At 34.5% G+C, this 16,677-nt stretch overlaps 1 protein-coding gene across 14 annotated transcripts in view; it reads left to right on the top strand.

Moving 5' to 3' along the window:
- ROBO2 (roundabout guidance receptor 2) overlaps nt 1-16,677 on the top strand; it is a 1,624,218-nt gene that overhangs the window by 959,460 nt on the left and 648,081 nt on the right. The window lies entirely within an intron of this gene.

The following is a 16,677-nucleotide window of genomic DNA, read 5'->3' on the forward strand; positions in this document are numbered from 1 at the left end:
TGCTCGTAGCTGTTGTTTTGTTGTCTTTGTTTTTCTCCTCTATTTTATTTTGAGTACTTTTACTGTTACGTCTTCAAGGTCTTTAATCTTTTCTTCTGCAGTGTCTTACTAGCTATTATGCCCATCTCATACATTGTAGTTTTCAGTTCTTAAAGTGCAATTTATCCTCCGTATTTTGTATCTTTCATGTCTCTAGTTAACATGTTCAATCTTTCATCTGTCTTTGAACATACAGATTACAGTTATTACTACTTCTTTAATGTCTTCATCCACTAAGTCTACCATTTCTGTCATTTATGGGTTGGTTTTATTTGTTTGTTTTACATATTGTGGGTTGTATTTTCCTGCTTCTATGGATGCCAGATAGCAGGAATTTTACCTTTTTAGGGACTAGGCATTTTTATATTCCTAAAAACATTCTTGAGCTATGTTCTGAGATGAGGTTAAGATACTTGGAAGTAACATGATTCTTTCTGGTCTTACTTTTAAGCTTTGTTAAGTAGGATTACGGTAGTGTTTAGTCTAGGTCTAATTATTGCCCTAGTGAAGCAAAGTTTTCAGGATGCTTTACCAAATATCCCTTGAATGATGAGGTTTTCACTCAGGCTTACCAGATCAATAACTACTCCAAGCCCTTCATGATAATCAAAGATTTTTTCCTCTAGTTCTTTTAAATGGTTCTTTGTCCAGTGATGGGAATTTGCTCACTCATGTGCCCTGATAACTACTCAGCTGAATACGTGAGGAGAATTCTCTGCATGCAGCTCTTTTCTCTCTGGAACCCTTTCCTGTGAACTTTGGTCAGTAGCCTCCCCAGATGCCCAGTAGTGTCTCCTCAATTTAGGAAGACTGCTGGGTTCCATCTGAATTCCCCTCTCTGTGTGTAGCCTACAAATTCTCTCCAGCTATAAGCTAGGGACAAACCTAGGGATCCTTTCCCTTCCTCTCTCAGAAATGCAATGCCTTTCTTTGCCTGATGTCCAATGTCTTGAAAAGCAGTGTTTAGTGTCTAGTATGATATTTTCATTTTTTCAGGTCAGAGCCTATATTTAGTTCTTGTTACTCCATCTTAGATGGAAGCCAAATTTAGAAACTACTATTCTTATCATTCAAAATCACCATATGATAAAAATTTCCATATCTTTTGTAGGTCTATTAATGGGCTTACTTCCTTTTTCACAAATCAAGAAAGAATATTTATATTATAATCATAGTCCCAGAATAGTATCTCTTCAGAAGAAATATTACAATGTATTTAATCCATCTGTTTGGTACTTGACTTTTTCCTGTAAGAACACATATAAGCAGCCATTCAACCTATGTATGATACCTCTAGAGACAAGAACATTATTTCTTTCTGAGGAAGTCCACTCTCTTTTAGAATGGCTTTAATGAAAACAAGTGAAATCTGTGCTTCATTGTTTCTTGCTCTACTACCTGGTAGGATTCACAATAAAATATAAGTGTTCCAGTACATTACAGCATTTACAATTATTTAAGGAAGATTTTTATTTCCCCAAGGTTGTCTTCTCTTAGCTAACAGTTCCAAATCCCTTCAATTCAATCAACTGTATATGACGCACTTTTGTGCTTTGTCACCATTCTCACCTGAAAACAATACTTCATACTTCAAGTCTCATCATTGTTTGGTTGTTGTTTTGCTGGGGATTTTAATCACCAAAGGTTCAAAATTATTTGTTTTATAGTAAATTTTGGTTTTTATTTTCCCACATGTTTTTCTATGTCTGTGCTCATCATTACTTATTGCATCTCAGAATTTCCTTATGGGATATTTTTTCCTTTATTTTTGAGGAACGTTTCTAGGATTCCATTCTGTGAGTTTCTTGTGGTGGGCAACACTCAACTGTTACTCATATTGGTATGTGTTTCCTCGTGTGTTTTGCAATTTTGGATTAAGCATGTTGTGCCTTATTAGAATCCTGTGAGGTCTACGTTGAGGCTGTGTTTTTCCAGAGAATTCAGTTTTTGTTTTTGTTTTTGTTTTATCTAGTTCCACATCGTCCCTGACCCAGTGCTAACAATAAGGAAAACTTTAGATTATTGACTTGAAGTTTTCTGGATTAAGCAGGAAGAGTGCATTTCTTATTTATTTTTATTTTTATTGAAGTATAGTTGACACACAATGTTATGTTAGTTCCATGTGTTCAACAAGTGATTCAACAAGTCTATACATTATGCAATGTGTAGCTTCCATCTGTCACCATACAATGCTATTCCCGAATCATTGACCATATTCCCTTCCACCGCTGTGACTTATTCATTGCCGGACTGAAAGCCTGTATCTCCCACTACCTTCACCTCTTCATTTCCCTTCAGCCGTTTCTGCTCATCTTTCCACCCACCTCCCCCTGTGGCAATCACCAGTTCGTTCTCTGTAATTATGGGTTTGTTTCTGCTTTTTTTTTTATGGCAATTACATATTGATATAATTTGATACATTGTGTTAAGATACATTTTTTTCATTTTTTTAAATTTTTATTTTCATTCCAGTTAGTTAATATACAGTGCTGTACTAGTTTTGGGTGTACAATAAAGTGACTCAGCAATTCCGTACATCACCCAATGTTCATAATGCCAAGTGCACTCCTTAATCCCCATCACCTATTTAACCCAAACCCCAATCCCCTCACCTCCCCATCCCCCACCCCATAACCACCAGTTTGTTTTCTATAATTAAGAGTGTTTCTTGGTTTACTCCCTCAGGAAGAATAAATTTGAACTCCAAAATAGATGGAAGGTAGTAATGTAATTATGAACTCTCAGAGACTTTTTTTCTTAATCCAAGAGTTGGGTTGAGTCTGAGACTATCCACCAGTTTCCAACTGTTAGCGGGTTGACTTTGCTTCTAATATACTTTTTCACTAAGGATGCAGCCCTTTAATGTCCTGAATTTAATGGAACCAACTTGTTTACCTTGCCTCCTGTCCCCAAATGATTATTAAAACATGACACTTTAAGGTACTAAGATTCTTAAAGATTCACTGAGCAGCTAAAGCTTCCATGAAGATATTTTTTATCAGCTTTCTTTTTTTTTTTAAGATTTTATTTATTCATTCGACAGAGATAGAGACAGCCAGAGAGAGAGGGAACACAAGCAGGGGGAGTGGGAGAGGAAGAAGCAGGCTCCTAGCAGAGGAGCCTGATGTGGGGCTCGATTCCACAACACCGGGATCACACCCTGAGCCTAAGGCAGACGCTTAACCGCTGTGCCACCCAGGCACCCCTTTTATCAGCTTTCTTGTTGCTACTTTGTTTTTTGTCTTTAAGGATGTCTTTTATTATCATACAAACATTTTAAAATCATTATTATTTATTTTAGCAAGTATTCCCAAGGTTTTATAATGGAAATATTTTTTCAGGTTTGCTTGTCTGAAACACTGTCCTATATTCCATTACTTCTAAGTCATTCAGGAGCATGCTTCCTGTGATAAAGATAAAAATGAAGTATTACATAGCATTTACTTAAGAACTGTGTTGTTTAATGATAACCATAAAGTTAATTATGGCCATTCTACTAATTTCCAATTCATTAAATTGTCTTTATATTCAGCCCTTATTCCTTCATCTTGTCCCCAGTACAAATAGTCTTCTAATGTTCAGATATACTGGGTGTAAAGTCAGAATTCTTTCAGTTTTATTTTATTTTATTTTTTTAAAGATTTTATTTATTTATTCAACAAAGATAGAGACAGCCAGCGAGAGAGGGAACATAAGCAGGGGGAGTGGGAGAGGAAGAAGCAGGCTTATAGCGGAGGAGCCTGATGTGGGGCTCGATCCCGTAACACTGGGATCACGCCCTGAGCTGAAGGCAGACCCTTAACCGCTGTGCCACCCAGGCATCCCAGAATTCTTTCAGTTTTAATGATAGAATCCCAAATCAAACCGTCTTAAGTCAGAAATGGGATTTTATTGGATATTGTACTAGAAAAGTCCAGTAGTTAGAGTAGTTAATTTCTGGTGGATTAATGATGTCACCAAAATTCTCTTCATGTCTCAGATATGCTCTCCATATGTTGATTTTATTTTTCCCTAAGAAGTGTAGAATGACAACCAGCTAACTCTCACAAATTTGGCAATCCCAGCCAACTTCAACCCCAGTTGAACTTCTCTTTTCTAATAGTTCTAGAAAAAAAAAATCCATGTATCATTATCATTTGTTTGTATAAAATGTCAGTTCCTGCATCCAGAGTATAAAGTTAGCCCCATCAAAATGACATGAAATTAAAAGAGCAGGCAGGGCACACTCCCCAAAGAAGAGTTGAGTCTGCTACCACTATAAGAAATACTCTGCAGGCAAAATCAACAAGGTTCCCACTAGTTTTGTGTGTACTCTGTTTTTGTGCTCTAACTGCCTATAATCAATGCAAAGAGAGAGAAGAAATTTATTCTAAAATCACTTCTTGGTGAATCACACCAGGCATAGTAATCATTGCTTTCTCAATGAGTTTATAAACCATCTCAGTATGGTTAGCTGAACCTATTTTCTTCTACTTTATAAAATTAGAACCACTCATACACTTTTAATATCCCTTTTTTTTGTCACAAATTCTCCAAAATCCCTAAAATTGGCTTGGTGGTCATCTTTTCAATTGCCTGGGATGCAATGCACAGAGGCCAGATATTTTAATGAATTTACATTGGTAAGGGATTTCTTCACAATTTCCTAAACTTTGGGAGATTAAAATCCCTTATATCAATATTTATTCTACAGTGTTCAGTTTGAAGATTGTGATCTATGACAGAGGTAACAAAACAGTAATTGAGGAATTACTCCATTCTTTCTGTCAGTGGAGTCATTTAACTCCTACTCAAGAAAGAACCCAAAGTTTTCCATGGTTTTCTTTGTTCTCTAACAGAATCAGATTAGTCTTTCTGTTGCTTAGTCTTTTGTAAGCCTCAATTACCATGTGAGTAACATATGTACACATGAAACCCTCATTTTCTACAATGGAGAGTCTCATTTCAAAGCTATATGTAATGAGAAAATTGTTATTATTCACTTCTAAGACATCATGGATTTTGTAAAATACAGTAAAAGTGAATTATTAGGATAATTATTACATATTAGAAGGTTGCAGCCATTTCAGTTGCAATGAAGGCTTCTGAACACTTCAATTCCCATACTCATCTCATGGCAGTGGTTCATGGACCACACTTTGAGTAGCAACAATCTAGGGTGTGAATCAGGCCATGTTTAACTGATCCCCCCAGGTTATAATAAACTCTAGGATATGCTTTATTTCTTTTCATTGTCACTGTCTTAAAGATATGAGTTGAAGATAGATTCATTTAATCATCAGTTGATCACAGTATAGTTATCATCAAGGTAATAAAAGTGAAGAACTTATCAGCTTTTATAGGTATACGCAAAGTTAAAACCACCATCAATACTACACTTGGCCTCAGTTCACTCTTGTGAACTCAATCTGAATTCCATCAACCATTTATTCACACATTTTAAGAACTGAAATTAATTCCTACAACTTGTATTTTTTTGCAGTGTATTTCCACTGTCCTATTTGTGAACTAACACTCTAGTTATATCATTTTCTATCCTAACAGATCCTGTTTCTTTCACAGCACTGTCATCTTCAATTATTGCCTTCCAGCCTTTAGGTTCACTCAACACTAACTTGATGAAATATTTGAATTATATTTACTTCTCTGCAATATATATATGTCACCTGAAGTAAAGGTAATATAGGAAAAGTAAACTTGAGGTTATGTGTGCATGTGTATGTGCTTTAATTATGCATTTATATGAAGATAGGAAAGAAACAGAGGCAAAAGATACTATTTTAAATCCCTTTCTTAACTTTTTAAAGTGACATATTATTTTTTAATCTTAATATCCTCATGTTTGCTATTCCCTATAGAACAGAAAGAATAAACTATTTTAAGCGTGTTGTCTTTTTTGTTCTTTTTTAGTTGATTTCTTTTTTTTTTTAGTAAGAACAGGTAACTTCTTAAAAAAACAAACAAACAAACAAACATTGTCTTCTACCTGTTCATAAAATTTGAGCTATTCTTAGGCTAATACAAAGCATGATTTGAAAATTGTCTATATTCTCACTTTTCTTATAGCTAACTGGTATACCTTCAGATTTTTTCTTGTTTCCAAAGCCCAAATAGTACATATAAATAGCCATTGACCAGGAAATTCTCGTGTTTTTCAATTTTCACATCGAGTTTTTAGTGGCAGCTTTTCCCCAACTTTGTTCTACAGGATGTAAAATGTATTCCTTAATCCACATGGTCCATGATTGCATAGCTTTGGTAAATTGTATCTGGTAATTTATTTTGGAAGTAACGTGTCCCTCTGAATCAACATAAGTCAATGGCATGTGAGATGCTAGGTCCATCACATAGTCAATATATTCTTGAAAACTCAGCCTACCTTCAAATTGACCATGTCTACTAATATTTTTTTAAGTCAGCTGGTACAGTAGTTGTCAATGAAACATAAATAATTCCTGCCTCAGGTCATGGCAAAACAACTCTCCCGTTAACAGACTACTTTTATACCCAACCTGTGAAATACATTTTTGTAGAGTCATGAAATTATCACGTGGCATAGTTTTGTCTTCTCTATATTTAGCATATGTTTCTACATGTTTACGTATATATTTATGTATAAAATATTTAGCAGTTATATTTGTAATAATAAAGAATACAATTTATAAGCTACATTTGCTTTTCTCCCAGCATGTTCAGCAGGAAGAATTTTAATTAAACTAAATGTTCTAATTCTATTTTAACTTGTACAGATGTCAATTTTTTAATTTATTGACTAAGATTTGCACACATTACATAAACTTCTACCAAATGGTAGTTAGTAATTCTAGCATTTTACTGTAATCAAACACTTCTGACAGTATTCATCACAAAACCTGTAAAAAAAATTCCCATCTCCTTCCATTCTGACAAAAATCATGACACTGTACTAATGCTGAAATTTTAACAATTTCTAGATAGAAAATTAAATATAAATTCTATTCAGCATTTTAAAAATTGATTCTGAATATGTATCTCTTTATCTTTGAATAAATACCTCTTACTATCATAGACAAGTTTGTGAAGATTGACACTGTTAACTTCAGCTGTCTGCTGCTTGTGAATTATACCCATCTTGAAAGTCACAAAAAGAACTTTTAGTAAACGTGCATTTTAGTTTGAGACAAACAGATATGATTGTTTCCATGAAGGAAACTTGATGTAATCGAAATGCTTAAGCTGCACATACATGTGAGGACTCAATCAAGGGATGAATGTTTAGTGATCACCAGAAAAGGGCAGCATATGTCAATATTGTTGTAGTGTGCCTAGGCAGCTTTAGGGAGCAAATGGGACTTGAGGGCATTTAATTCAAACTTAATTTTATGCTGAACAATAAGGATTGGACCTAAAAAGCTGCAACTCTATTCTATATACTCAAGGACATCATTGTCTTCCTGGTATTCACATAATTCAATAGACTTCCAATTCAACAAGCACTCTTCCCTGATAGAATGTTGAATTTCGCTTTGGAAATGAACTTTTACAACAAAATGGTCCTTTCAATCTGTATTACTGGTTGAGTAAGTACAAGATATATCAAGCATCATTTTGTATTATTTGGTAGGGAATATGGTTACCTGTGAGAAGACACTGTCCCAGAAGTATACACACTCTGTCTCTCTCCATCTCTCTATCTCTCTCTCTCTCCCTCTCTCTCTTTCTCTCTCTCTCCCTCTCTCTCTTTCTCTCTCTCTCTCTCTGTCACACACACACACACACATACACACACATGGCTCCCTCCCTTATACTTTAATCTCAATAGGTTAACATAAAAGACCAGATGTTCCTTTTTAAATTTGTATGTGAGTGTGTGTTTGAGTGTGTATGTATGTGTGTGTGTGTGTGTGTGTGTTACCATTGTACATAGAAAGGCTGGCAGCTTATGTTCCACTGGAGTAAATCTGTACTCAAGTGCTCCTTTGCTAGAGGGAATTTTTAAATTCCATATAGCTGTAGTCTTAACCTTGACTGTCTTTCATTCTCAAATATCTATTCAGTTATATGTGCTGAGTGACTTACAACGAAGTGAGAGAAAATTCAGTGACTTGACATTTACAGTTCCCAACTGATTCGTTTATTTATTCAACAGAGTAAATATTTAGGCAGCAGAATTAAATTGGAAAATGTTTATCAAGTTTGAGACCACCTTTCTTTCAATATATAAAACATAAACCCAGAGGCCTACGCATAGGGAAATTTACCTATAAATGCGCCCTACAGAGAAGGGCACATTTAAATGTCCCAGTAGGTTTTCATCAACCACTAGTTTGTTTGGGCTACTTCTGCCAATATTTTAGGACAGTGCAATTGAAATGGCACCTAATAAAACATAACTTACATGCAATTGCACTTTATGAATCATTTTGTATAATCTTACCATACGAGCAGTTCTCTGAATGTATTTTCTCTCTCTGTTTCAGGCGAAGGATCTAATCTAGTTAGTTGCCACACCTGAAGTGTGTATATTTCTCTCACCACATGTAACACCATGTATTTATCTACATACTTGAGAGCAGATTAGCTCAAGGACTCCTATAACCATAAACAGAAGACAGACTCTTAAAACAGTGTCTCAGCACAAAAGCATAATAAAAATAACAAAGGCTTGAGGTTTCTGCTTATGATAACATTGTATGGATGAGCTAACTAAAGAATATTGTCCCAAAAATAGTTGTCAATGGTTCTTAGAATGATTTTGCTGTCATTAAGGAATAAAAACAATAACATCATATAAATGACCTTTAAAATCTGAGAATATAGTTTGTCATAATGGAGAAAATAATTACAAGCCCAGCTTTTACATCAAAGTCAGGAAGCATATAACTGCAATTTCCATGGACACATTCAAGAAAAAGAATTATATATGCATATATACTATATATATATAGTAAAATATAACAAAAAATTACTGTTTTAATCATTTTTAAGTGTATGACTCAGTGGAATTAATTACATTTACAATGTTGTATGATCAACATGAATATGTTTCTAAACATTTTCTTCACCCCAAGCAGAACCTCTCTACCTCTATAAGCAGTAACTCCCTGTTTTCCAACCTCAGAACCACTGAATTAAGATCTTCAACGGAACATGAAAGGATTTACGTTTTTAATAATACAACAGAAGGGTCTTATGATTAGGCCAGTTTGGGAAACAAGGGAGGGTAGTGAGGTGTTGGTCTAAACTAATCTTAACAGCTAACGTTTCTATAATTCCCATGTCACAGACTTCAAAATTGAGGGTCCTGAAAATTAACGATTGTGCCCCGAAAACAGATTCTAGGCTTTGTTTCAAATTCCATGTTTAAGCATATATATACATATATCTCTCTCTATATAGATATCTCTCTATATATCTCTCTCTACATATATAGATATATCTATATATGTTTAATATCTAAATTTAAATACACCATCTCCTTTCAAAATATTGATAGTTTTGTGTGTAAACTATTGACATGTTTTAGTCTGTTGCTGTTTTTGTTTTTTGTTTGTTTGTTTGTTTTAAATACTAAAAATAACAGTGCATTTCTACCAGATAAATGGTAGAATAGTCTATCTGGATTCTGATTTTTATTTGCTTATTATGTCTACTTTCCTTCCAATATTCTTTTGTTTAGAAAAGAAAACTCAACTTAGTTCCCTTGAATATTCTTTTTAATTTTTTTTTAATTTTTAATTTTTTAATTTAAATTCAATTAGTACATATAATACATCATTAGTTTCAGATATAGTGTTCAACAGTATTTCAGTTGTGTATAACACCCAGTGCTCATCACATCATGTGCCCTCCTTAATGCCCCTGCTTTTCCAAAGAGTAATCAATATTATGTTTCCAATATTAAAGGTAATTAAACATTAGAACACATCTTAGGGGATGCCTGGGTGGCTCAGTTGGTTAAAAGTCTATCTTTGCCTCAGGTCTTGTTCCCATGGTCCTAGGATCGAGCCCCACGTCAGGCTCCCTGCTCCCTCCCCTCTCCCTCTACTTGCTGCTCCCCTTATTTATGCTCTCATCCTCCTCTCTGTCAAATAAATAAATAAAATATTTTTTTTAAAAAGAACACATCTTAGGTCTTTTACTGGGACTTAGAATGCCTCTGTAATATTTGAATCAACATCATTTGTGAGTTTTTCCAACTAATTCACAAAGAATCAATGGTAGCTCATGTATATGAGTATCTACTGCCTTTGACATAATTAACCATTTTTGTTAAGAAAGTAGTAAAATTTAACTCTGGATGAACTTGAAATGAGAACATTGTGTTCATGACCAGATTGGAAGAAAGTGTGCAGTTTCCCCACATGGAAATCTTCTGAGCAGCATTGAAACCCAAGCGAAGGAGCTGCCTCTCCTGTTCATTTCTCCTCCTTCATTTCTCTCCTCTTTCCTTCTTGTTCCTGAGAGCTTTCCTTCAAAAGTGGAATTATGGGTGGAATATTGCCTTTTAGAATGTGAAAAAACGAAAGAGTAAATATTAATCTTTTCACTGCAGTGAAAGAAATATTTCAGACTAGAAGCTTTATCCCAGCACTGCCATGATATGCTAAGGTTCCGAATTACAATTGCTTTTCTAAGTATGCAAGTCCCATCCAATATTAAAACAAATAATCTCTATTCAGAATATAGTTTGTGGTTTTTATCTGTTTACTGTTCCTCTCTTTGCTCAAGTTTAGGCATCAAATCGTACTGAGTATACACATTTAAAATCCCAATTCAAATCGCGCAACTCTGCGGTAGTAGTTCAGCCTGGAGTGTTACGTTATACTCGTGCCGTATCATGGGTTGGCAGACTTCTTTTGCTCATGGAATCCCAACTGTTTCCAAGTTTCAAGAAGGGTATATTTCACTAGAACTTTCTGAAGTTGCATTTTATCACAGAACTAACATGACCCTCTAGCCGTTGCCAAATGCATATAGTTTATGCATTTGGAATGATTTTTAAAGCTATGTGTTCAGTTTAGTGCCAGTTCACATTATACTCAAGTGGTCAGGTTTTATCCACATGGTCACTTGATGAAGCTAAATATAAAGCCAATGCAAGAGGCTAAAACAACATCCATTTTTGTGCATTATGTATCTACGTATGTGTTCTGAAAGTAGTTGGGGATAAGATGTTTACCTTTTCACTATATTTTCAATTATTGGCATAACTGATATTCTCCCTTCCTTTAATACAATTCCCTTCCCACCTCTTCTTGTCGGTCAGACTTGTACAGTTATTGCCATAGCAACGTCGCCATCTAATAGAAAGATACATCTTCTGAATGGCTGGCAATACAACATTAACTGTTAGAACATAACATATTTTTCATGTTGGAAACATCTGGAATTCACAACCCATCCAGATATATAAAAATGTCCGTGGCTCCCTAACAGTTACCCAAGGCTGAGCTTGCTTGCTTTGTTAGAATTCATTTACAAACAACTCTTATTAGCCAGTTCTGTAGAATAATAAAACAAACCTTTATTTCAACATCAGAAAAGAAGTTTAATTTACAAGTGAAGTTGCTTATAAAGACTCAATTTGCCCTTTGTGGAAAAGAGTTTATGGTGGAGTTGGGCTGTGTTACCAGCCTATTACTACTGCACTAATACCTCTATTTACTGGCTGATTATGTCCTCTGGCAAAATTCGGAACTGTCTACTACTCTGGTGCAAACTAATCAGTTTTCAAAATTAGTTATTGATCTTAGACCTATTGTGGAAGGACCAATTTAGTGGCTGGTTCATCGAGTACTGAAGTGACACCGTTTGCATAAGTAGCAGAGAAAGAGCGAATATAGTGTTCAAAGACAGTGCTCAAAGGTAGTTTTCTAGGGCAGGGAATTGACAAATACGAATATTCACGGATGCAAAATTTCTGTCATTACAGATTAATAATACAGGTACACCCCTGCCAGTCACATGAACTTATGCTTTTCATAGGTACATTTGTTATTCATTTTCTGAATTTAAATAACTAATGGATGGTAAGTCATTTTTTTAAGCCTTAAGAAAACATTTCCTTCTGTTTCTTCAAACTTAATTTTTTATTGAATTTATGTGAAGGTGGCTAAAAGGAGTTTTCATTTTACAAGTATAAAGTGATTATTTACTGATGACATATTGAAGGGAAATGCTGGACAAAATAAACCAGAAATTAGGAGTCCAAAGCTTCTGTGCCTAAATTCCACCTCACAGTTCTCATAATTTATCAATCATTATTCTTTTATGGATTGTTTTTTTTTTCCTTTTAGAAATAACTTCTTAATGGTTTGCTTTCTATGTTTTACTCAGGAAATGTTAGAGCAAATTGAGATTTGAAAGTTTTCTGAGTATCTCAGAGAAACAAAATTATGACTTCTATCACTTGGCTGGCTACCGAGGTGAAAATTATTCAAAAGTTGTCGTTGAGTTTTCTCATCAATTTTGTATTCCTGAGGAGAGGTTAATTTTAAAGGTTAAGATGCAAAATTTACCCAAACAACCCTGAATTAGATTTGCTTATTTTTAGCTATAATTATTCTTAAAAATATATTCCACATAGACAATACACAAATCGACACCCACATGGAGACCATAGGTCAATATTTGGAAGAAAGTTAGAGGAAGTTACAGTAGAAATATCTTTGTATATTTCTTACTGGTGTGGGTTGCTAATCATTTTCTAATCACCTTGGCTTTCAACAATACACTGATCTTTTTCTTTTCTCAAACCCCTTATAAATGTAGATGTGCATACCTATGTACTTAACTTGTAAATATAAAATACAACTTTCAATAATTGTTTTCATTTAAAATATTTAAAAAATTTCCACTGAACTCTAGTATTAAGATCACTTTAAGTGAGAAAAAGAAAAAAAATTTATTTAAATAAATACTTGGAGGTGAAACCTCACACCTAAATGAAGTCAACCTTACATGGAGTTCCTGTGAAATTAAGAAGATATCAACAGCTCTTTAAGGTGTAAAGGTGATACAGGCTCTGTTGGTTTATATGTTATCACAGAATTTCATAATTTAAGAAATTCACTTATAGCATTTTCATTATAATAACCTTTTTGATACTTGGCAAAAAATGTAGCACTATTTACATCTTAAAAATATAAAGTAATATAATCCTGGGAGCAAGAGAAGATAACTAAGAAAAGAAAATGTAAAATTTTCAGACCTTCTTATTATTAAAATTAAATCTCCTGTATAATGAAAGGTGCATCACTTGTCAAGCAACTAGCAGTTTCTTTAAGACAGCACTGTTAGCATCCAATAGGATATAGCACAGGTGGCATTGGCATTCGGCACAGTTAACAGATCTAGGAACATTAGTAAAACTTTGCCTTGGGCCAATGTTGGGCCCATATTCAATCAGATAATTTCTTTAGGACTGTGGTTTTTAACCTTGGCAATTCATCAGAATCTGCACCGAAGCTTGTTAAAGACACAAACCTTACTGAATCAACATTTCTGTCAATAGTCCTAAACATTTATATTTTATATACTAATGTGCCACAGAGAAAAGCCAGTCTAGATTTTCTCTGGACCTCAAAGGAAAATGTAAAATGAATCCAAATATGTGATAGCTAATAAGGTGCATGTATCCCAAGGTTGCATGTTTTTCAAGCTTGCTTCCCAGAAACTTTTCGGTGCATGGATCTAGGGCATTATTATCTAAACATGCCAGCTATCAACTTACAAATTAGCAAATCATGTTCATATGTTTTTACCTACATTAATTTAGGAGGATAAAGGGAAGACTAAGACAATGGTTTAAAACATTAAGCTTTGTATATTGGGGTTAAAACAAAATGTTCTGGTCCTTTTAATACAGATTATTTGGAACTAGCCCTGGAATCTATATTCTCAGTAATTTGATAATAAAATGTAAAGGACATGATTATGTGAACATGGTTATTTGGATCAGTTGTCTTAGTTTATATAGTTCATCTTCAAAATATTTATTTTAATTAATTTTGCACTCTCGACTAACATTTTAAAGAGTTCTTATATAAAATAAATGCAGAATTAATTTGAAAATTTCAGAAAGCATATAGAACCACAATTGTGCACATGATAGATTAAAAATATACTTTAACCACAAAAGGAACTTAGTATTGATGAAGTTCCATGACTATACAGAGTGATTAAAGAAGAAACGTTTTATGGAACACAAGTTTCTTCTCTAGACCTGTTTCTGTTTAGATATTTCATAATTTGGCAAATTTGAGCGCTGGACTTTTTATCTCTATTCCCATATTAGCACTACTTAAACTTTTACAGACAATAAAGTAGTAGACTGTATAAAAATAAGCAGCAATAAAACTGTCCAAATAACTTCTTCTCTATTCATATTTATTATCCTTTGTTTTTCCAAGTAGTCCCTGGAGAGACAGCCTGTAAATCAAAAAGACCTAAATTATCAAAGTACTACAAAGAGCTATTAGGACATGCGTAGATTTAAAAACTAGAAAATTAAAGTTTTAAGTATAAAATCCATGAAGAACAGTCAAAGAAACAAAAAGTCAGAAAAAGTTTCAGATTCCATCCTATTTATTTTATCCTCTCCCTGCCTCCAGGACCAACTGAGCTCAAGGCTAATTATAACACGGACAAAAAGGACTAGTCATTTCACATGAGTGAAACAAAAAGAGAAAGAAAATATGGTTTTGAGTTCAACTTCAAGGGTGAAAAGCAGATTAGAAAATTTCCCTAAAGAGGAACACATTCAACAGTAAAGCAGGACATTGTAGAAGGTTGTAAAGTTTCTTTGGAAATGTTGAAAACCCAAGATTGCCTCTCCTGTGTATGGTCATTAAGGGAAAAAATGGATAGTACAGGGGCTGGCATCACATTGGGTTTAATTCATATTAAGGTTTAAATGATTGATCAAATTATTTGATAACCTTTTGAATTTCATCCAGCTCTTAATATACTCCAAGTATATCATCTTCATTGCCTTAGTTGTCATCTAAATAAAATAATATGGTTTGAATAGATGACTGATATAGGTTGTTCTCTCTCAGATTCAGATCCTGTTATTCCCTTTGCGATGGTAGGATTTCTTTTCTATACTGTATAATGGCAAGAGTTCTAATATTTCCAGGTTGTTTGTTTGGTGCTCTAGGAAGTAACACACTGGGTATCACCTAAAATTGTGAGCAGCAGGCAGCTCAGACTTACTGTTGTTGATGATTTATAATCATCATAATAACCTAGAAATTGACTAGTTACTAGCTTATCTCTTTAATGACTAGAAAACATTTCTGTGGGCCACTTTGTAATTAATTATTATAAAGATATCACATCTAAACTTCTTTGATTCCCCAAATGGACTTTAAGCTCCCTTTTTTGGGGTGGGGGGATATTTCTAAAAGAGCTCCTATTGCTGTGCACAAATGTCATATAAGTGGGTAAGGCTACAAAAGGAAGAAGTAGACACAGTCACTGAGCTAGCAAAAGGTGTGAGCTGACAGCATGCTTAGTTGAAAATGGTGAAATAGGAATGGAAAGGAGAATCTCCTGCTTATTAGGGTGAAGCCACACATCTTCTGGTTTATAACAGAGGTCTCCAGCCAAAATCCAGACAACCTGAATATCACCTCCATGGGCAAAGATGACCTGTGCTCTGGCAAGCTGACCTCTGGCATTGAGATAGGACAAGGTGTGTCTCCAAGGTACTGCTTAGAGATCAGTAACCTCAGCCTTCCTGACTCTCCTCGCCTCCGTGTCTGTGTGGGTTCCTTAAACATCTGCAAATGCTCCAGCTCCTGTTCCTTGGTCTTGACATAGCTGTAGCTCAGGGCCAGGTCTCCACCAAAGGGAAGTTGTGTGTACCTGTGCTGTGCAGGGAGAAAGACTGGAAAGTGGAAAGCATATAAGCTGTAGAAATAAATCCTTGTTTTGATGTTTGATAGCTGTATGACCTTAGGTTAGAAGCTAAATTCTGAGTCTGCTCTTCCATGTCTATAAGACATGAAAAAGAATACTTTGCTAAGTTGTGATAGGAATTAGACATGTATGTAAAGAAACTTCCACAATGACGTTATTCAAAAGGTAGCTGCTGAACCATCAGTATTTTAATGTTAATTATTCTTCCTTTTGTGGGCGCTGGTAAAGGAATAGTCACATCAATAAATTTTTCCTACTTGTCCTTTTTTACATTTATTTAATGAGGCAAATCTTTTATTTGACTCATAAAAATTACTTGAATGCAGATCCTCATAGTTTATTTGCTATAAATGATACATATATAATATTTCTTGAGGCCCTAACCGGTTTGAGGCCCTGTGCTCGTGAGTTTTACCTGTTTTATTCCATTTTTTTTCCATTTTACTATGAGAAACTGAGTCATAGTATAGTTAAGTAAAAATTTCCAAGGTTATAAACTAGTAAAGAGCAGAGCCAGAACTTGAGAGCAAGTAGGGTTTAAATCTTTCTACTAGAATGCCTCTTTCTGTGTCTGATATTAAGTCTTAATAATGAGAGTAAAAATGCAGAGAAGAGAGAATATGAGCAAATGCATCAGTGATGAATGGAAAGATAGGGAGTGGAAGAGATCATGGTTTACCTAATAAACCTATTAGTCACAGTTATTAGGCGAGGCTCAAATCCTAACTTTTC

Source organism: Ailuropoda melanoleuca, chromosome 1 (assembly GCF_002007445.2).
Source record: "Ailuropoda melanoleuca isolate Jingjing chromosome 1, ASM200744v2, whole genome shotgun sequence".
Classification (NCBI taxonomy): domain Eukaryota; kingdom Metazoa; phylum Chordata; class Mammalia; order Carnivora; family Ursidae; genus Ailuropoda; species Ailuropoda melanoleuca.